The 21,683-nt window shown below is 43.5% G+C and overlaps 1 pseudogene; it reads right to left on the bottom strand.

Moving 5' to 3' along the window:
* Nucleotides 1–2,623: 2,623 nt before the first annotated feature.
* LOC123567618 (proteasome subunit alpha type-1-like) lies at nucleotides 2,624–8,670 on the bottom strand (annotated as a pseudogene).
* Between the last annotated feature and the right edge of the window lie 13,013 nt (nucleotides 8,671–21,683).

Genomic DNA, 21,683 nt, shown 5'->3' on the forward strand with positions numbered 1-21,683 from the left:
CACTAAGTGAAATATTCTGAAAAGGTCACAATACCAACTATATGACATTCCAGAAAAGCCAAACCACGGAGACACTATAAAGGTCAGTCATTAGGGTGTGGGTAGGATGAGTGGGTGTCATGCAGAGGATTTTTAGGGCAATGTATAGCATTATAACAGGGATACATGTCATTTCACATTTGCCAAACCCCACAAAATGTGCACCACCAGACTGAACCGCAGTGTGAACTGTGGGCGATAATGGTGCGTCACTGTGAGTTCATCAGTTGTAACAAATGGACCACTCTAGGGGGATGCTGATATGGAGGAGGCTGTGCATATGTGGGGCATAGCGGGTATTCTCACCCAATTTTGCTGTGAACCTAAAACCGCTCTAAAAAAGTCTATTTAAAGTAAAGCAACAACAGAATAAGATTTAAGTATAAATAAGTCTGTTATAAAATAGAGAACATCCATCAGTGGATAAAAGTTAAGATTTTTTTGTTGATCAATTTATAAGTGAAGTGACTGACAAAACTTGTTTTTTTGAGCTCAGGTTAAAGCTATCTCAGAAACAAGTAGTGGAGTTGCCATTCTCCAAAATAAGCCATTTGAGTAGAGAGCAAATTGTTAATAACTTCACCATTTCTGTGCATAGAACCAGGGAAGTAATGTCTTTAAATACATCTGCATCTTGAAATATCTGCCACTAATTTAGGCACATTGAAATTGCTGCATTAAACTACTGAACTATCACAGAAGCCTCTGCAACCTTTATTCTGAGTTTACTGATCCTATTTATAGCAGAGGATCAGAAAAAAAAAATGTATTACTATCTGGTGTACTAGGTGACCGTGACAGTGATGTATGTCTGGTGTAATAGGTGACCATGATGGTGATGGGTGACTGTGACAGTGATGTGTGTCTGATGTAATAGGTGACCATGATGGTGATGGGTGACTGTGACAGTGATGTGTGTCTGATGTAATAGGTGACCATGATGGTGATGGGTGACTGTGACAGTGATGTGTGTCTGATGTAATAGGTGACCATGATGGTGATGGGTGACCGTGGCAGTGATGTGTGTCTAGTGTAACAGTCAACCGTGATGGTGATAGGTGATGGTGATAGTGATGGTGACAGGTGACCGTGACAATGATGTATGTCTGATATAACAGTTAACCATGATGGTTACAGGAGAAAGTTGTACTGTCTATTTCCACAGGAACATCTGTAGAGCATGTTTGGCTAATGTTTCTCTTAATGCACACTGGAACCACGCCATGCTGTTTTCCCTGCCCCCACCTGACAGCACAGTGCCCGGCACACATGACTTAGTCAATAAAACGTTGAATTAAAAAAAAAATTAACCATTTTAAGTGTACGATTCAGTGACGTTTAGTACAGCCACAGTGTTGTGCGAACACAACTATCTAATTCCAGGACATTTGCTTCACCCCCAAAGGAAACCCCATACTCATTGGTAATCACTTCTGTGTCCCCCTTTCTCCTGCCCCTGGCAACCATGAATCTGCTTTCTGTTTTTTTGGTTTTTTTTTTTTTGAGATGGAGTCTTGCTCTGTCGCCCAGGCTGGAGTGCAGTGGCGCAATCTCGGCTCACTGCAACCTTCGCGTCCTGGGTTCACGCCGTTCTCCTGCCTCAGCCTCCTGAGTAGCTGGGACTATAGGCGCTTGCCACTACGCCCGGCTAATTTTTTGTATTCTTTACTAGAGACGGGGTTTCACTGTGTTAGCCAGGATGGTCTCGATCTCCTGACTTCGTAATCCGCCTGCCTCGGCCTCCTAAAGTGCTGGGATTATAGGCGTGAGCCACCGCGCCCAGCCTGCTTTCTGTTTTTATGGACTGGCTTATTCTAGACATTTCATAAAAACGGATTCTTGCCGTGTGGAGGCTTTTGTGTCTGGCTTCGTTCATCAGCATAATGTTTTCAAGATTCATTCACGTTGTAGATGAATCAGTACTTCGTTTCTTTTTTTAAATTTTTAATTCTTTTTTTTTTTTTTTTTTTGAGACGGAGTCTCGCTCTGTCGCCCAGGCTGGAGCGACAGATCTCAGCTCACTGCAAGCTCCACCTCCTGGGTTCACGCCATTCTCCTGCCTCAGCCTCCCTAGTAGCTGGGACTACAGGCGCCCACCAACACGCCCGGCTAGTTTTTTGTATTTTTTTAATAGAGACGGGGTTTCACCGTGTTAGCCAGGATGGTCTCGATCTCCTGACCTCGTGATCCGCCCGTCTCAGCCTCCCAAAGTGCTGGGATTACAGGCTTGAGCCACCGCGCCTGGCAATTCTTTTTATTTTTAATTTTTTGCAGAGACACAGGTCTCACCATGTTGCCCAATGAACTCCTGGCCTCAAGCAATCCTCCCACCTTGGCTTCCCAAAGTGCTGGGATTACAGATATGAGCCACCGTGCACTTTTTTAATTTTTAATTTTTTTTTTTTTTGTGCCCAGGAGGCAAAACAATTTTATTTCACAGTTGTCTTTAAAATCACAAAGATACCTTTTCTTCATATATGAACATTAGTACAGATACCTATACTTTTTAGAAAATGATTGTACAGACCCTCTCAAAGAAAAATGTATTCTGTGATATGGTTTCAGCGAGGTTGCTTGGAAAAACTCACATCTGGACTGATTCCTAAAACATAGCATTCCACCACTCTACAAATTTGGGTTCAAAATATAGATTATTGTCATCAGTATGTGGTGCCTGCATTCTTACATATTTGATAATACATATATAGGCTGGCTTATCACCTAACATTCCATTGGTTTATCAGCCTTTTCTGCAGGTTTATCAGCAGGTTGAGCAGCTGTGCCTTTCTCTGTGGCCTTTCTTCAAGACCTTCCAGGAATGGACACATATCATCATCATCATAGATTGTAAACTCCAAAGTCTTTACCAACAAGTCCAATGGAAACATTCTTTTAGCCGGGTCCTGTTCTGTAGGAAGTGTCTCTCTCTTTTTTTTTTTTTTTTTTTTTTTTTTTTTTTTTGAGACAGAGTCTCGCTCTGTCACCCAGGCTGGAGTGCAGTGGCATGATCTTGGCTCACTGAAATCTCTACTTCCCGGGTTCAAGCAATTGTCCTGCCTCAGCACCCACTAGTAGCTGGGATTACAGGCACATGCCACCATGACCGGCTAATATTTTTTGTATTTTTAGTAGAGGTGGGGTTTCACCATGTTGGCCAGGCTAGTCTCGAACTCCTGACCTTGGATGATCCACCTGCCTCGGCCTCCCAAAGTGCTGGAATTACAGGCGTGAGCCACCGTGCCCAGTCGGAAGTGTCTCTCTTAAGGCACGCAGACCATGTTTAGCCAGTTCCTTTAAATTGCACTCCATAAATTCAGACATATGTCTCTCCAAGTAAGCACGAGCGGACTGAAAACAGCCTCCAATGGACATTAGCTCTGCAGTCAAAATCGTTACCAGATGGACAGGTTTGGAAAATGTGAGGGCCTGCAGCATCATCACCAGCGATAAGCAGCCCAGCACCATATGGTCTCAGGCCGTATCGCAGTGTTGGTATCTGGGTTTGGTTTCCAATTAGAGATACAAGACGAGACACTGGAAGGGGTCTATCAAATACAAATCTGGAATCCAAACACTCCTGGTGCATAAAATTACACAACTGTCAGCCCAGGTTGGTCTCGAACTCTCAAGCTCAAGCAATCCACCCACCTCGGCTTCCCGAAGTACTGGGTTTACAGGTGTGAGCCACCGCGCCTGGCCCAGTTCTACACTTCTTTTTTTTTTTTTTTTTGAGAAGGAGTCTCGCTCTGTCACCCAGGCTGGAGTGTAGTGACGTGATCTTGGCTCATTGCAAGCTCCACCTCCTGGGTTCACGCCATTCTCCTGCCTCAGCCTCCCAAGTAGCTGGGACTACAGGCGCCCGCCGCCACGCCCGGCTAATTTTTTTTTTTTTTTTTTTTTTTTTGCGTTTTTTAGTAGAGACAGGGTTTCACCGTGTTAGCCAGGATGGTCTCCATCTCCTGACCTCGTGATCCACCCACCTTGGCCTCCCAAAGTGCTGGGATTACAGGCGTGAGCTACCGTGCCCGACCTACTTTTAATATGCTCTCCATATGCCTCCTTTGAATCCTTGCTGAAATTGGTATGTAACAAAATTCAGTAATGTGCACAAATATTTTTTTCTTCATTTTGATAGTTGGACTGTATTGACATTGTCAGAACCCATAGCTGTCACATGACATCACTCTCTCCTATAGGCATTCGTCCTAATTCTGCAAGGAGATGTATATTCCATTCTAACCAGTAGTCCCCGGCGTCTCTCCAGTCATTTAGATGGTCTGAAGCAACATGGGCTTAGCCACTTGGGGTTAATTTTCCTAGATACTGTGCCCTTTCAATACCTAATTTCAAGTCTTTTTTCATTTCAGGAAACACTTCTCAAAATATACTTTTTTTTTTTAGATGGAGTCTCACTCTGTCCCCAGGCTGGAGTGCAGTGGGGTGATCTCAGCTCACTGCAACCTCTGCCTCCCAGGTTCAAGCGATTCTCCTGCCTCAGCCTCCTAAGTAGCTAGGATTACAGGCGTGCGCCACCATGCCTGGCTAATTTTTGTGTGAGTGTATTTTTCTTTTTCAGTAGAGATGGGGTTTCACTATGTTGGCCAGTCTGGTCTCGAACTCCTGACCTCAAGGGATCCACCTGCCTTGGCCCCCCAAAGTGCTGGGATTACAGGCATGAGCCATCACGCCAGGCCCAAATATACTTTTTAATATTATTTTGTATTACTGCCTTGGTTTTCCTCTTCAGCAACTCATATTAAATTTATATTAGATCTTCTTTTCTGATCTTCTGTACTTATTCCTCATTTTGAATTGGTTTCATCTTGTCATTTATTTTTAACTTCAGTTTTATGGAGGTTTAATTGAAGTACACTAAAGCGCAGATATTGTTGGTGTAGCCTTTGTTTTTGACATGCATGTGGAGTTTCACATCCATAACACTCAAGGTAGCAGCTATTTCTATGACCCCAAAAGTTTCTAGTGCCCGTCTATACCCATACCTCCCTCCACTACCCATCCCTCCCTCCACTATCCATCCCTCCCTCCACTACCCATCCCTCCCTCCACTACCCATCCCTCCCTCCACTACCCATCCCTCCCTCCACTATCCATCCCTACCTCCACTATCCATCCCTCCCTCCACTACCCATCCCTCCCTCCACTACCCATCCCTCCCTCCACGCCATCCCCAGGATGTGTTTTCTCATTGGTTTTTCATACCCAGGATCTGGTTTCTGTCATTGTATGCTAGTTTTCATGTTCCAGAAATTTATACAAATAGAATCATACAGTGTATTCTATTTTTCTTTTCTTTTCTTTTTTTTTTTTGAGACAAAGTCTCACTGTCACCCAGGCTGGAGTGCAGTGGCGTGATCTCAGCTCACTGCAACCTCTGCCTCCCGGGTTCAAGCCATTATCCTGCCTCAGCCTCCAGAGTAGCTGGGATTACAGGTGCCCACCACCACAACCGGCTAATTTTTTTAATTTTTAGTACAGACAGGGTTTCGCCATGTTGCCCAGACTGGTCTTGAACTCCCAACCTCAAGCGATCCTCCTGCCTCTGCCTCCCAAAGTGCTGGGATTACAGGTGTGAGCCATCGTGCCTGGCTATGATTCTGTCTGGCTTCTCTCACTCTGTGTACTTCTGAGATTCAACTGTGCTGTAACTTGTGTCAGTAGCTTGCTTTTTAAATTGCTGAGTAACATCCCACTGTATGGATACATCACCCTTCCTTTGTCCATGAAATGCCCGCCCTCTTCATTTCATGGGTATTTCGGTTGTTTCCAGCTTTTGGCTATTAGAAATACAGCTGTGGGGAATGTTTGTATACCAGTCCTTATGTGGGCGTGTATTTTTTTTCCTCTGGAGCAAGTCTGAAATGACTGGGTCATATGGTAGTGTATGTTTACTGTTTTAAGAAAGAAAGTCCTATTTTTTTCTAGGATTTATACCATTTTATATTGCCACCAGCAGTGTGGGAGACAATGCCTGTTGTTCACAAGCATGTGCTGGTGTCCAATTGTGGTTTTAATTTGTGTTTTTTGTTTCCCTGATGATGGTGAGGAACATTTTTTCTCTTTCTTCTCCTCCTCCTTCTTCTCCTCCTTCTTCTCCTCCTCCTCCTTCTTTCTTCTTTCTTTCCTCTTCCTTCTTCCTTCTTCTTTCTTCTTTCTTCTTCCTTCCTTCTCCTTCTCCTTCTTCTTTTTCTTCTTCTCCTTCTTCTTTTCTGTTTGAGACGAGTCTTCCTCTGTCACCCAGGCTAGAGCTCAGTGGTAGGAACTTAGCTTACTGCAACCTCCGCCTCCTGGGTTCAAGCAATTCTGCTGCCTCAGCCTCCCAAGTAGCTTGATTACTGGCACACGCCACCATGCCCGGCTAATTTTTGTATTTTTAGTAAAGATGGGGTTTCGCCATGTTGGCCAGGCTGGTCTCGAACTCCTGACCTCAGGTGATCCGCCCATCTCAGCTTCCCAAAGTGCTGGGATTATAGGCGTGAGCCACTGCACCCGGCATGGGGCACTTTTTTTCATGTGCTTATTGGTTATTTACAAATATTATCCTACGAAATATCTATCGCCTTTTTTAAAAAGTGGGTTATTTGTTTTCTGGTTATTGGCTTTTAAGAGTTCTCCTGTGTTCTGGATGTAAGTTCTTTCTCTGGCATGTGTGGTGCAAATGTTTTCTTCAATGGATACCTTGCCTTTCTATTTTTAAAAATGGGTTATTTCAAGGAGCAAAATATTTTATTTTATTTTTATTGTTTATTTTTTGAGACCGAGTCTCACTTTGTTGCCTAGGCTGGAGTACAGTGGCACGATCTCTGCTCACTGCAATCTCTGCCATCCAGGTTCAAGTGATTCTCCTGCCTCAGCCTCCTGAGTAGCTGGGATTACAGGCACGCACCACCATGCCCAGCTAATTTTTGTATTTTTAGTAGAGACAAGGTTTCACCATGTTGACCAGGCTGGTCTCACACCTCCGACCTCAAGTGATCCTCCTGCCTTGGCCTCCTAAAGTGCTGGGATGACAGGCGTGAGCCACCGCGCCCTGCCAGAAAAAGATATTTTAATTTTGATGACGTCTAGTTAATTTTTTTCTCTTGTGGTCTATGCCATATCACCAAGATTTTCTTCCCGTTCTAGAGACTCATAGTTTTGGATTTTACATATACCTCTGTGATGTATTTTGGATTAAACTTGTATATGGTGTCAGGCGTTAAGAGTCATTTTTGTTCCCCACATGAGTATCCAGTTGATACAGCACCATTTGTTGCAAATAATTTCCTTTCTGTGTTAAGTTACTTGGACATCTTGTTGAAAATCCATTGACAAAACCTGGGTGGGTCTGTTCCTAAACTTGCAAATTCTGTGTCATTGATCTCTGTGACTATCTTTCTGACAAGGTATTTTGATTTATGTAGTTTTGCTGCTCTTGTTTGTTTGTTTGAGATAAGGCTTCACTTTGTCTCCCAGGCTGGAGTGCAGTGGCACAATCTTGGCTCATTGCAGCCTTGATCTTCCAGGCTCAAGTGATCTTCCCACATCAGCCTTCCAAGTAGCTGGGACTACAGGTGTGTACCACCACATCTGGCTAATTTTTGTATTTTTTGGCCCCAAAAAGTGCTGTGATTACAAGTGTGAGCCACCACACTTGGCCTTGATTTATGTAATTTTAAGCCTTGAAGTCAGGTAGGTTAAGTATTTCAGGGTTGTTTTTTTTTTTTTTTTTGACTGATTTTAGTTGGGCACGGTGGATAATGACAGTAAGTCAGCCCAGCTACTCAGGAAGCTGAGGTGGGAGGATCACTTGAGGCCAGGAGTTTGAGACCAGCCTGGGTAACATAGGGAGACCCCCATCTCTACTAAAAATAATTAAAAATATGGTCAGGCATGGTGGCTCACGCCTGTAATCCCATCACTTTGGGACGCCAACGTGGGCAGATCACTGGAGCTCACAAGTTCGAGACCAGCCTGGGCGACATGGTGAAACCCTGTCTCTACAAAAAATATAAAAATTAACCAGGTATGGTCGTGGGTGCCTGTAGTCCCAGCTACTGGGAAGGCTGAGGTGGGAGGATGGCATGAGCCCAGGAGGTGGAGATTGCAGTGAGCCAAGATCACACCACCGCACTCCAGCCTGGGCGATAGAGCCAGACCTTGTCTTTAAAATTAAATACATAAATAAATAAGTAAATAAATAAATAAATAATAAATGATGGATTTGAGGTCAGGCGCTGTGGCTCATGCCTGTAATCCCAGCACTTTGGGAGGCCGAGGCGGGCGGATCACGAGGTCAGGAGATCCAGACCATCCTGGCTAACACGGTGAAACCCCGTCTCTACCAAAAATACAAAAAATTAGCTGGGCGTGGTGGCGGGCGCCTGTAGTCCCAGCTACTCAGGAGGCTGAGGCAGGAGAATGGTGTGAACCCGGGAGGCGGAGCTTGCGGGGAGCCAAGATCGCACCACTGCACTCCAGTCTGGGCGACAGAGTAAGACTCTGTCTCAAAAAAAAAAAGGATGGATTTCAGTCCTGCCCCTAGACCTTATGGAACCTTAATTCCTGCCTTACTCGAAAAACAACCACACTGGGAGTCAAGGCTCCAACACAGGAATCTTGGTGCAGAGACATTCAGTGCGTAGCAGTTGCTCTGAGGTACTGACGCCCCAGCACCTGCCGGGCTCCCTGGGCTCCTCACAGCGGCCTCCCACTTTGCTCTTTGCTTCGGTGGAGAGCTTGTTGACTTGTTGGGGTTCTGCTTTCAGGAACTGCAGATGCCCTGGTGCCTTTTTATGCCTTTCTTACCGAGATGCTGGTGCTGAAAATTCCACCCGCAAAATGTCATTGCCAAAACGTTGAATCCAGCTTTTAAACTACAATTTCATAGGAATTCAGGATCCGAAAGATTAAGATAAATTACACTCCCCAAAATCAGCAAAGTCCAGAATGTGTGGAACTCGATGGAACAGTGATTTCCTTCTAGAAAAACTACAACAAAGAGCAAGGGGTGGAATTGTAAGATTGCAGCTTAAAAGAGACCTAAGAGCCTCGTGGATTGAAGGCCATCTCTGGAACTAGTTTGGATCTTGATTTTAATGTTGAAGAAAAATATTTGCTAGATAAAGACATTTGAGGACTCTATATTTGATGATTCTAAGGAATTGCTGTTCATTTTTTGTGTGCTAATAAGGTTTTAAAAGGTCTACTTTGCTATATGTGTGAAAATGTCTGTAATAAAAAAACTCACTGACCAGCCTGGGCAGCATGGTGAGACCCAGTCTCTAAAAAAATACAAAAGTTAGCTTGGTGTGGTGGTGTGTGCCTATAGTCCCAGCCACTTGGGAGGCTGAGGTGGGAGGATCACCTGAGCCCAGGAGGCAGAGGTTGCAGTGAGCTACAGTGCACCACTGCACTCCAGCCTGAGTGACAGAGTGAGACCCTGTCTCAAAACAAACAAACAAGAAACAACAGCAACAAAAGCTCATTGATAAAAGTTTCACAGCAGTCATTGAGTATTAATAGATCCACCATTTTATCTATCAATAAATGACTGCAATCTTTGATGACTAAGAGATCCACTATTTTATCTATTAATAAATGATTGTGATGTGTTACTTTGCTTATCCTATTACACCTGCATTTGTCAGGTGTGATTGTCTTGTACAGAATGGCTTTTCTCCATCAACCATTTGGTTATCCTAAAATACAGAATTAATACTTGATTTTTTTCCTGATCAATTTTCTGGATACTGATTTGGTGCCCTGGCCACTTGCAGAAGCCGCGGATGAGTATTCCCCTTTGCAGTCTCATGTGGGCATAGATTTGTATGCATTTGGTGTGGTTCCACATATTGCAATCATTATTTTCTTTTTCTTTTTCTTTTTCTTTCTTTCTTTCTTTTTTTTTTTTGAGATGGAGTCTCTCTCTGTTGCCCAGGCTGGAGTGCAGTGGTGAGGTCTCGGCTCACTGCAACCTCCGTCTCCTGGGCTCATGCAATTCTCATGCCTCAGCCTCCTGAATAGCTGGAATTACAGGCACGCACCACCACACCCAGCTAATCTTTTTTGTATTTGTAGTGGAGATGGGGTTTTACCATGTTGGCCAGGCTGGTCTTGAACTCCTGACCTCAAGTGATCCGCCTGCCTTGGCTTCCCAAAGTGCTGGGATTACAAGCATGAGCCACCACACCTGGTCATTCTTTTCTTTTTTGATGGTCAAATTCCACTGTCTTTGGCATCATTGCAGTATGACACTTTTCCTGTTTAATAACATTTTTACTTTCAGTCTTGACAAAATGTCCTGGAATCACCGTACATATCTCTGGCTCCAGACTAAGTGTCAGAGTTTCCCCAGCAAGCCCCGACTCTCGTTAACGAGAAATGCTCTGCAGAGACCTGGGTCTAGGGGCACAAGATGTTTGCTGTCGCCAGTTGGTCATTGCCACTCGACTGTCTGGGGGACAGAGGTAGGAAACATTTTTTTTGAAAGCGAAAAGTATTAATAAATCCCTGGATCTTTTGAATTCACTTTTATAACAGCATAGGTATTACATCACATCATATTATAATCCAGGATATGTTCAATGAGACCCTCTTGAACAACATGTGGGTTATTTCCAGTCTTTTGTAATGAAAGTTGATATGGTGTAGCTCTGTGTCCCCACCCAAATCTCACCTTGACTTGTAATAATTCCCATAGGTCAAGGGCAGGACCAGGTGGATGTCATTGAATCACAAGGGCAGTTTCCCCCAGGCTGTTCTCGTGATAATGAGTGAATCTCACGAGATCTGATGGTTTTCTAAGTGTCTGGCATTTCCCCCTTCGCTCGGCACTCATTCTCTTTTATGCCACCCTGTGAAGGGGTGCCGTCCATCATGATTGTAAGTTTCCTGAGGCCTTCCCAGCCATGCAGAACTGTGAGTCAATTAAACGTCCTTTCTTTTCTTTATAAATTACCCGGTCTTGGGTATTTCTTCACAGCAGCGTGAGAACAGACGAATACAGTCTTGTGCACTTATAATTTCATATAGTTGTGCCAGAGCATCTTTGTAGAAGAAGTGAGACTGGGGTCAAAGTGTAAAGGCATATTCAATTTGGCTAAATACTGCCAAATTCTTCCCTTTAGGGCTCAAAACCATTTTCATTTCCACCAGCAACGTATTCTGTTTTGGCCAAGGTCATTTAAAAACATTTATGCAACTTAAAGCTTTTCAGGACCAGATGGAATGACTCACACCTGTAATTCCAGCACTTTGGGAGACTGAGGTGGAAAGATCTCTTGAGGCCAGGAGTTCGAGGCTGGCCTGGGCAACAAAGCAAGGCTTTGTCTCTAAAATTAAAAAAAAATTCTCATGAAAGTGTGGATTTACATTTTCCCCCGAGAAATGAGATGATCTGGCCATGCCCGTTTCTGTGTGGAGGGACAGAGTTCAGCAGATCACCAGGACTCCGGCTTCTGCAAAATGTGGGCCTGCTTGCTCATACTTGGTGTAGGCGCTAGTTTACAGGCATTTGAATTTGTGAGTTCTTGTTATAAGTTGGACTTTGCCGTTTACCTGTAAATGAGACACACATGTCTCTGCTCTCATGGTGCTTATGTGTGTGTATGTGTGCATGCATGTGTGTGTGTGCATGCATGTGTGTGTGCATGCATGTGTGTGCACGTGCATGTGTGTGTGCATGCATGTGTGTGCGCGTGCATGTGTGCATGCATGTGTGTGTGCGTGCATGTGTGCGTGCATGTGTGTGTGCGTGCATATGTGTGTGTGCATGTGTGTGTGCGTGCATGTGTGCATGTGCATGCATGTGTGTGTGCATGTGTGTGTGTGCATGCATGGGGGGGTGTGTGTGTACATGCATGTGTGTGTGCATATGTGTGTGTGTGCACATGCATATGTGTGTGTGTGTGTGTATAGAGGGGGCTCAGCATGCTTCATAACATGTTGATATAACATAGAAATTGTCAGCCTGGGCAACATAGTGAAGCCACGTCTCTACTAAAAATACAAAAATTAGCCAGGCATGGTGGCACTCACCTGTAATCCCAGCAATTTAGGAGGCTGAGGTGGGAGGATTGCTTGAGCCCTGGAGCTCGAGGCTGCAGTGAGCTGTGATCACACCACTGCACTCCAGCCTGGGCAACAGAGTGAGACCCTGTCTCAAAAAAAAAAAAAAAAAAAACAAATCAATCTATGGTTAAATTTGTAATGTTTTCCCCAGAATTTTAAAAATTATTTTCATTGTAGAGACATTGAGTCGAGTTTGAAATAGTGGGAGTATTTGCCCTTCATCTTAATGAGGCTAGCACGGAAGGAAAGGCAGGAGTGTGTAGGGTCTACGGCCTGGCCTTGAAGGCTGAGGGCACCTGGAATTTCGTGTCTAACAATCGAGGATTACTGCAGGGGCTGAGGAGGGCAGGGCTGACGGTGCTCATCAGAGGCAACATCACTGCTGAGATGTTGAGACAGATGGAAATTGTGCTGGCTCGGGATTCTCCTATGATTAAATCACCCAATATTTAATCCCATTAAGTCCTCACAGTGCTCGAGTTTAATAAAGCTCTGTAATACATGCCATAGGAAGGCCTTGTTATCCAAAGATAATTGGTATTAAAAGTAGTCACTTGAAAAGAGTCTACTTAACACGAGGACGGGAATCTCAGAGTTACAATGTGACAAGTTTTGGATTTGATGCTATGGATTTCATAATTGAAATTATATGCTGATTCTTGGAACAAAGCAAAAAACGAACTGCGTTCATTTGGGAGGAACATAATTTGTATGGTAGAATTATAGTTTATTCTTCAATTCACACTCGGTTTTCACAGCATAATCATAAGAAGAGATTTGTGTGAAAATACTTCAGGGCTTCATCACCTTCCTGGAGGCCCTTTCTTCGTCTTCTGTCCTCAGAATATTCTCTTATGGACATTGATTGTCCTCACGGACATTTGGGAAATTCTCCCAAGGGACCCTCTGTTTTTTTCTTTCCTTTTTTTGAGACAGGGTCTCACTCTGACGCCCAGGCTGGAGTGCAGTGGTGTGATCTCACCTCACTGCAACCTCCGCCTCCTGGGCTCAAGCCATCCTCCCACCTCAGCCTCCCAAGTAGCTGGGATTACAGGGGTTCGCCACGACACTTAGCTAATTTCTGTAGTTTTTATAGAGGCAGGATTTTGCCACGTGGCCCAGGCTGGTCTTGAACTCCTGAGGTGAAGCAATCCACCTGCCTTGGCCTCCCAGAATGCTCGGATTACAGGCATGTGCCATCACACCTGGCCCCAAGTGATCTTCTGTTGCAGGATTTGCAATGTCTCTTTTAACTGATTTAACTCTGATTCCATTCATTAGGGAGGGCCAGGATGACCAAGGCCTGGGATTTTGACTCCCTGACTTGGATGATAGGTGCCAACATGAGGCAGGGGGAGATGCTGGGGAGCCGTTTTGTAAATGATCAACAGTGAATAACGTCGGGTGTTGATGACTTTCACCTCCTCTAGCAACCTCCATGAGGATATTTGGATAATGAAAAGCTGTTGTGTTTTAATGGAGTCTCATGGTAATCCTCATGGCCAGCCAAGGTCCCACAGCCAGGACACGCAGGATGTCGTCCACCCTGTGCCTATGAGCCTCTGTGACACCACTAGGCCCAGCGCTGCCATAGCTACTGTGAAAAGAGGGATTTTTTTGGTCAATCAACAATGTTAACATATGCATTTATTTAAAAAGTCTTAAAATTATTATTATTGGCCGGGCATGGTGGCTCCCGCCTATAATCCCAGCACTTTGGGAGGCCAAGGCAGGTGGATCACTTGAGGTCAGTAGTTCAAGACCAGCCTGGCCAACATGGCGAAACCCCGTCTCCACTAAAGACAAAAAAAAAGAAAAAAGCCCGGCGTGGTGGCGGGCACCTGTAATCCCACCTGCTAGAGAGACTGAAATCCACCATGCCTGGCCACTTTTTTTTTGTATTTGTGTAGAGACAAGGTTTCATCATATTGGCCAGGCTGTTGTTAAACTCCTGGCCTCAGGTGATCCGCCCGCCTCAGCCTCCCAAAGTGCTGCGATTACAGGTGTGAGCCACTGCACCCAGCAAGGAAATGAAAATTACAATTTTTTTCTAATTACACGAGTGGATGTTAATTATAAACATATTCAGACAGTATATAGAAATACCACAGCCATCCACAGTACCGCACTCTGAGACAAGCTTCTGTGCATTCTGGCGCAAGTCATTGTATGTGACGGTTTCTCAGAGACTTAAAAAGCACAGTCATTTTATTTTCCTTCCATCTTGCCTCACCAAGTAACAGCCTGGTGGTCTATTCTTCCATGCTTTCTCCGTTGTCACACTGTGTGTGTGCTTGTGTGTGTTGTGCGTGTGTGCACAGATTTGATGGTGTCTTAGGGTTCCCCAGAGGGACAGAACCAACACAATGTATGTATACATGAAAGGAACTTATTAGGGAAAATTGGCTCACACGATCACAAGACGAGGTCCCAGGATAGGCCGTCTGCAAGCTGGGTGAGAGAGAAGCCAGTAGTGGCTCAGTCCAAAAGCCTCAAACCAAGAAAGCCGACAGTGCCACCTTCTGTCTGTGGCGGAAGGCTTGCGAGCTTCCAGAAGCCACTGGTGCAAGTCCCAGAGTCCAAAGGCAGGAGAACCTGGAGGCTGATGTCCAAGGGCAGAAGGAGAGGGAGGAAGCATCCAGCACAGGAGAAAGAAGGAAGCCAGGAGACCCGGCAAGCCAGGTCATCCCATCTTCCTCCTGCCTTGTTCCAGCCGCGCTGGCAGCCCACTGGATGGTGCCCACCCACCTTGAGGGTAGGTTTCCTCACCCAGTCCACCGACTCAAATGTCCATCTCCTCTGGCAACATCCTCATGCCCAGGAACCATACTTCACCCGCCATCTACGCCTCCTTCAGTCCAAACAAGTTGACATCTAATATTTACCGTCACAGGTGAATGTTAATACTTTTGATTATTTGAACAGGGAACACTTACACACTCACATGATCCACAGCCCACAAAGTGCCGACAGGCACACCGGTGGGAAGTCTCTCCCCATCCAGCAATCTTTGTCTCACCCCAATAGACACTGGCTTGTATTGGTTTCCTATACGTCCTGTCATAATTTGTTTATGCTCAAACACGTAAGAATATAGACTCTTAGGCCGGGCGCAGTGGCTCACGCCTGTAATCCCAGCACTTTGGGAGGCCAAGGCGGGCGGATCACAAGGTCAGGAGATCGAGACCATCCGGGCTAACACGGTGAAACCCTGTCTCTACTAAAAAATACAAAAAACTAGCCGGGCGTGGTGGCAGGCGCCTGTAGTCCCAGCTACTCGGGAGGCTGAGGCAGGAGAATGGCGTGAACCCAGGAGGCGGATCTTGCAGTGAGCTGAGATTGCGCAACTGCACTCCAGCCTGGGCAACAGAGGGAGACTCTGTCTCAAAAAGAAAAAAAAAAAAAGAATGTAGACTCTTAGTCTTCCACCAGTTATAAAAGCAAACAAAAGCTAGTTTGTTTAGACAATATGCATTTGGCTTTTTCACATAAGAGCGTATCCTGGAGATAATTTCACAGTGAGTATTGAGATCTCTCTAAGTAGTTGTATACCATTGAGCCTGGATGGATGCATCAAAATTTAATAACCAGCCCCCTATTGAGGACATTTTGGGTTGGTTATAATATTTAATTATTACAAACAGCACTGTGAATATGTTCTTGCACATTTGTTATTTTGCATATGTGCAAATATATCTGCAGGACCAACTCCTAGAAGTGGAATTGTTGGGTTACAGATGAACTTCGGTAGCTGTTGTTTAACGGCCTGAACTCTTGTGCTGTTCACATTCCCATTAGCAGAGTGGGGGTGCTGTCTTTCTCCCATAGCTTTGATACCAGCCTGTGTTATTAAACTTTTGGAACTTTGCCATTCTGATAACTGAAAAATGTAATTTCATGTGGCTTTAATTTGCATTTATCTTATCACAGGTGAGATTTAACCGCTTCACTTGTGGAACAGCTATTCCTAGTTATTTGTAAGTTGCATGCTTGTAGCCTTCCTTTCTCTATTTTCTTTGTTAGTTGCCTTTCTTTTTTGAAAATCCATTTCTAGGAGCTCTTTATTATGAAGAACATCCTTTGTAATGAGATGCAAACATTTTTTCCCAGTTCATCATTTACCTTTTGCTATTGCATTTTTATGTAATTTTTTTTGAGACAGAATCTTATACTGTCATTGAGGCTAGAATGCAGTATCGTGATCTCGGCTCACTGCAACCTCCACCTCCCGGTTCAAGAGATTCTCGTGCCTCAGCCTCCTGAGTAGCTAGGACTACAGGCACACTCCACCACGCCCAGCTAATTTTTGTATTTTTAGTAGAGACGGGTTTCATCATGTTGGCCAGGCTGGTCTCAAACTCCTGACCTCAAGTGATCCACCCATCTTGGCCTCCCAAAGTGCTGGGATTACAGGCCTGAGCTGATGCACCCAGCCTTATTTTCTTTTTCAAGATAGTTATGCCTATGTTTCAACACCATTATTGAAGAGTTACCCGTAATTTCTCTGAGATGTCAAACTTATCATATGTTATATTCTTATTTGTACTGAGGCATGTTCCTGTGCTTTTGATAGCATTACAATGATCTATTTTTGTGTCAATGCCACAAGGTTTTAACTATTGTGACTTCATAATCCATCCTCTTCATATATATATGAATATATATATGAAAAAATATATATATATACACACACACTTTTTTTCTGGCTACTCTTTCTTGTTTATTTTTCCTCATAATCTAGTTCCAACAAAACAGAACCCAATGCAAGAAAAGAATCTAGTTATAGTATTTGTGTTAGCAACACTTCATATTTATAAATCAACAAAGAGACAAGAACACCTTTATGATATTGAGTCCTTGTTCAGGGCTGAATTGTGTGCCTTCACACCCTGAAACTCATGTGTTGAAGCCTTAACCCCTGGTACTCAGAATGTGATTGTGTTTGGAGATAGTCTTTAAAAAGGTGATTAAGTTAAAACAAGGCCCTTAGGGTGGGTCCTGTTCTAATCTGACTTATGTCCTTATAAGAAGAGGAGAGTCAGACATTCAAGGAGATACCAGGGATGGACGAACACAGAGAGAAAAACCATACGAGGACACAGGCAAGAAGGCGGCCGTCTGCAAGCCAAGGAGAGAGCCCCCAGGAGAAATCCACCTGCTGACCTTGGTCTTGAACCTGCAGGCTCCGGAACTGTGAGAGAATACGTTTTATACATTTTGTTGTTTAAGGCAAAAGATGTGCGGAACTTTATTATGGCAGCCCTAACTGACTAATACAGTCCTCTCTCCAAGAATATAATATTTCTTTCTATTTTTCACATTAAAACATTAATATAGTAAGGGTTTTCTTCACTCAGTTCTTGTAGAGTTCTTAAGCTTATTTAGACGTATTTTAAATTTTTTTGGTGGGATTTTTTTTTTTTGTTTTTTGTTTTTTTTTTGAGACGGAGTATTGCTCTGTCACCCAGGCTGGAGTGCAGTGGCCAGATCTCGGCTCACTGCAAGCTCCGCCTCCCGGGTTCACGCCATTCTCCTGCCTCAGCCTCCAGAGTAGCTGGAACTACAGGCGCCCGCCACCTCGCCCGGCTAGTTTTTTTTTGTATTTTTTAGTAGAGACGGGGTTTCACTGTGTTAGCCAGGATGGTCTCCATCTCCTGACCTCGTGATCTGCCCGTCTCGGTCTCCCAAAGTGCTGGGATTACAGGCTTGAGCCACCGCGCCTGGCCTGTGGGATTTTTTTTAAGTATATGGAGTCATTTTTTCTTACACCTTTTAAGCGATACTTCTTTGTATATATGAAAGTTCATTAAATTTGCCTTTGTAGTGTCTTTCCATTGTTTGTTTTACAAAAAATGGGACTCATCTACTCACCCACACTTAACTTATTTTACTTAGCAATACATAGTGGAACTACCTTCAATTTGTTCAAGTCAACAAATTCCCCCAAACTCTCATATACCCACCACCTTGAATCTACCATTGACATTTTACTACACTTGTCTTGCCACTCATCTATCTGTCTGTCTGTCTATCTTTTTTTTTTTTTTTTTTGAGACAGAGTTTCATTCTTGTTGCCCAGGCTGGCACAGTCTCTGCTCATTGCAACCTCTGCTTCCTGGGTTCAAGCGATTCTCCTGCCTTAGCCTCCCAAGTAGCTGGGATTGCAGGCACCTGCCACCATGTCAGGCTAATTTTTGTATTTTTAGTAGAGATGGGGTTTCACCATGTTGGCCAGATTGGTCTTCAACTCTTGACCTCAGGTGATTCACCCACCTTGGCCTCCCAAAGTGCTGGGATTACAGATGTGAGCCACCGTGCCTGGCCCTATCAGTCTGTCTATCTATCTATCTGTCTGTCTACCTACCTACCTACCTACCTACCTTTCTGTCTATATCTATCTATTCCTTTCTCTTTCCATAAACCCATTCTTTTTAATGGGAGCATAATATTTGCTCTTTATAAAGTACTGCAGTTTGTTAAACTGACAGTTTATTACTCCATTTCTAGTCTTTCCTCCTAACTACAAATATTTCTGCAATATATTTTCTCACTTATGTGTTGATGCTTTTATTTCTGTAAGATAGATTCCCAGATGGAATGGAAATAATTTAAAAGATATTGCCAGGTTGCTCTCCCAAATGGATAACTCACATTTCTAGGCTTGTTTAAGAGCACCTTCTTTCTTCCTTGCATCCTTCCGGCTAATATCACTCTTCTACATTTTGAAGATTTACTGGGTATAAAGTGATATTTCATTATTATTTGAATTTGCACTTCCCTGACTCCAAGGAAGTGGGAGCATCCTTCATTTGTATAAAGACCATTTTACTTTGTATGTTTCTTCTTTGTATTTTTTTATTCTTTAAAAAAGTGGATTTTTGGCCGGGCATGGTAGCTTATGCCTATAATCCCAACACTTTGGAAGGCTGAGGTTGGAGGATAGCTTGAGCCCAGGAGTTTGAGACCAGCCTGGGCAACATGGCGAAACCCCATCTCTAAAATTAAAAGAAGAAAAAAGAAAAAAAATTAGGTTGTTTGTCTTTTGGTCATTATTTGGTATTGATTTGTAAGATAACGTTTGATATTTCATATGCCGTGCAAATATTTTCTTTCTTTCTTTCTTTTTCTTTTCTCTTCTTTCTTTTTTTTTTTTTTTTTTTTGAGACGGAGTCTTGCTCTGTCACCCAGGCTGGAGTGCTGCAATGGTATGATCTCAGCTCACTGAAACCTCCACCTCCTGGGTTCAAGCAATTCTCCTGCCTCAGCCTCCCAAGTAGCTGGGATTATAGGTACCCACCACCATGCCTGGCTAATTTTTGTATTTTTTAGTAGAGATGGGGTTTTGCCATGTTGGCCAGGCTGGTCTCAAACTCCTGACCTCAGGTGAGCCACTCACCTTCGCCTCCCAAAGTGCTGGGATTACAAGCATGAGCCATTGCACTTGTCTAATATTTTCTTAATTTTTAATTTGTGTACTGATATTTTTGACATTTTTTTGGTCATGCAATTAAAATTATGGCTGAATATTTTTTTATCTTTTTATCACAGCTTCTGGATTTCTGTTGGCCCTAAATAGGTTCCTCCAATCTAAGTTGTATGGATAGTCTTGTAAATTATTTTAACATTTTAATTGTATTTGTTTGCATGAAAGTGTTACTCTTTCCGGAAACTATTCTGTGTCTGGGGATCCAGGTCGGGTTTGTCTTTCCCTCTCCCACACTGATGACACGTTTGCTGCAGCAGCGTTTAGGAAGTAGCCCCTCCACCCACCTCCCGCCGTGGCAGTGACACCCATGCCCTGTGCTAATCCTCATGCAGCAGGGCTCCATTCTGGGCATCTGTTCTACTATCAATTTCTCCAGCCCAAGATCCCCAGGATTCCGAGTGGATTCTGACTCTGTTGTCCTCTCTGGTATGCAATCCCCTTTATTTCCCACCATTTCCTTGGCTATTCTTGAACTTTTTTTTAATTTTTTTTTGACAAGTCTTGCTCTGTTGCTCAGGCTGGAGTGCAGAGGTGCGATCTTGGCTCACTGCAGCCTCTACCTCCAGGGTTCAAGAGATTCTCCTGCCTCAACCACTCAGGTAGCTGGGACTACAGGCATGCACCACCACCATGCCCAGCTAACATTTTCTGTATTTTTAGTAGAGACAGGGTTTCACCATGTTGACCAGGCAGGTCTCAAACTCCTGGCCTCAAGTGATCCACCTGCCTTGGCATCCCAAAGTGCTGGGATTGCAGGCATGAGCCACCACACCTGTGGAACATTTCTTATACTGTATGTATTAAAACCATTTTATCCAACTGAAAATGTGATTCAATTACACTCTTAAAAAATATTTAGAATAATGAGAGGAGAATCAGTCTTCTACAGTTAGTATCTTTTTCCATTTGTGTAGATCTTGTTTCACATCATCCAATAAGATACTTTGTTTTAAAATTCATCTTATTCTGCTATTTTTACTTAAAAAACTGTATTTTGACAAATGAAACTTTTTTTTTTTTTTTTGAGACAGAATCTCACTCCGTCACTAGGCTGGAGTGCAGTGGTGTGATCTCGGCTCACTGCAACCTCTGCTTCCCGGCTCAAGCAATTCTCCTGCCTCAGCCTCCCGAGTAACTGGGACTACAGGTACCCACCACCACACCTGGCTAATTTTTGTAATTTTTAGTAGAAACGGGGTTTCACCATGTTGGTCAGGCTGGTCTCCATGTCGTGACCTCGTGATCTGCCCACCTCGGCCTCCTAAAGTGCTGGGATTACAGGCATGAGCCACTGTGCCCGGCCAATTTTTCTTCATTTTTAAGTGTTATCTGGTTATTGCTAATTTACAGAAAAAAATTAAAGACTGTATTCATCTTTAATCCAAGTGTCTTCACACACTTCTTTGTTTCTTTTGTTCATTCATTTATTTTTCAAGTATTTTGCTTTTTCAAGGTATGTAATCACAGACAGCAAAAGAGATTATATTATCACATTTCTAATGTTTATACTGATTATTTTATTTTCTCATATTCTTAAGTAGGCTGAAATAGCTAATTAATAATAAATGAAAAGGTAATAATATTTACTGTTTTTTAAAAAAATTATTTGATAGAGATAGGATCTCACTATGTTGCCCAGGCTGGGGTCAAACTCTTGGGTTCAAACGATCCTCCTGCCTCAGCCTCCCAAACTGCTGGGATTACAGATGTGAGCCACCGTGCCTGACCAGTATTCGCTGTTTTAAATGATCTGTATTCTTGGGGTTTGACAAGTAATTTTTAACATTTAAGAAATTTATTTAGAAAGACTTTATTAGAAATAGTTACTCAACTTTACCAACTGCCTTTTCAGCATCTCTTCATATGAAATTTGTTTTCCCTTCCTTAGTTGTTTGATGTAACTTTTAAATGTTGACAGATTCCTGAACATCAATCATTCTTGAATTTCTGGGGAAAAGCCCTGCTTAGGTTTCGTGCTTGGTCATAGTGTTTATCTGATTTATTTCTGTTCTCTTTGTTCATTTTTGTGCCTGTATTTCTATGGGAGATGGATCCACAGTTTTCTAGTTTGCAGTGACCATTGTTAGGT

The sequence above is a fragment of the Macaca fascicularis genome, chromosome 11 (assembly GCF_037993035.2).
Source record: "Macaca fascicularis isolate 582-1 chromosome 11, T2T-MFA8v1.1".
Taxonomy (NCBI): Eukaryota; Metazoa; Chordata; class Mammalia; order Primates; family Cercopithecidae; genus Macaca; species Macaca fascicularis.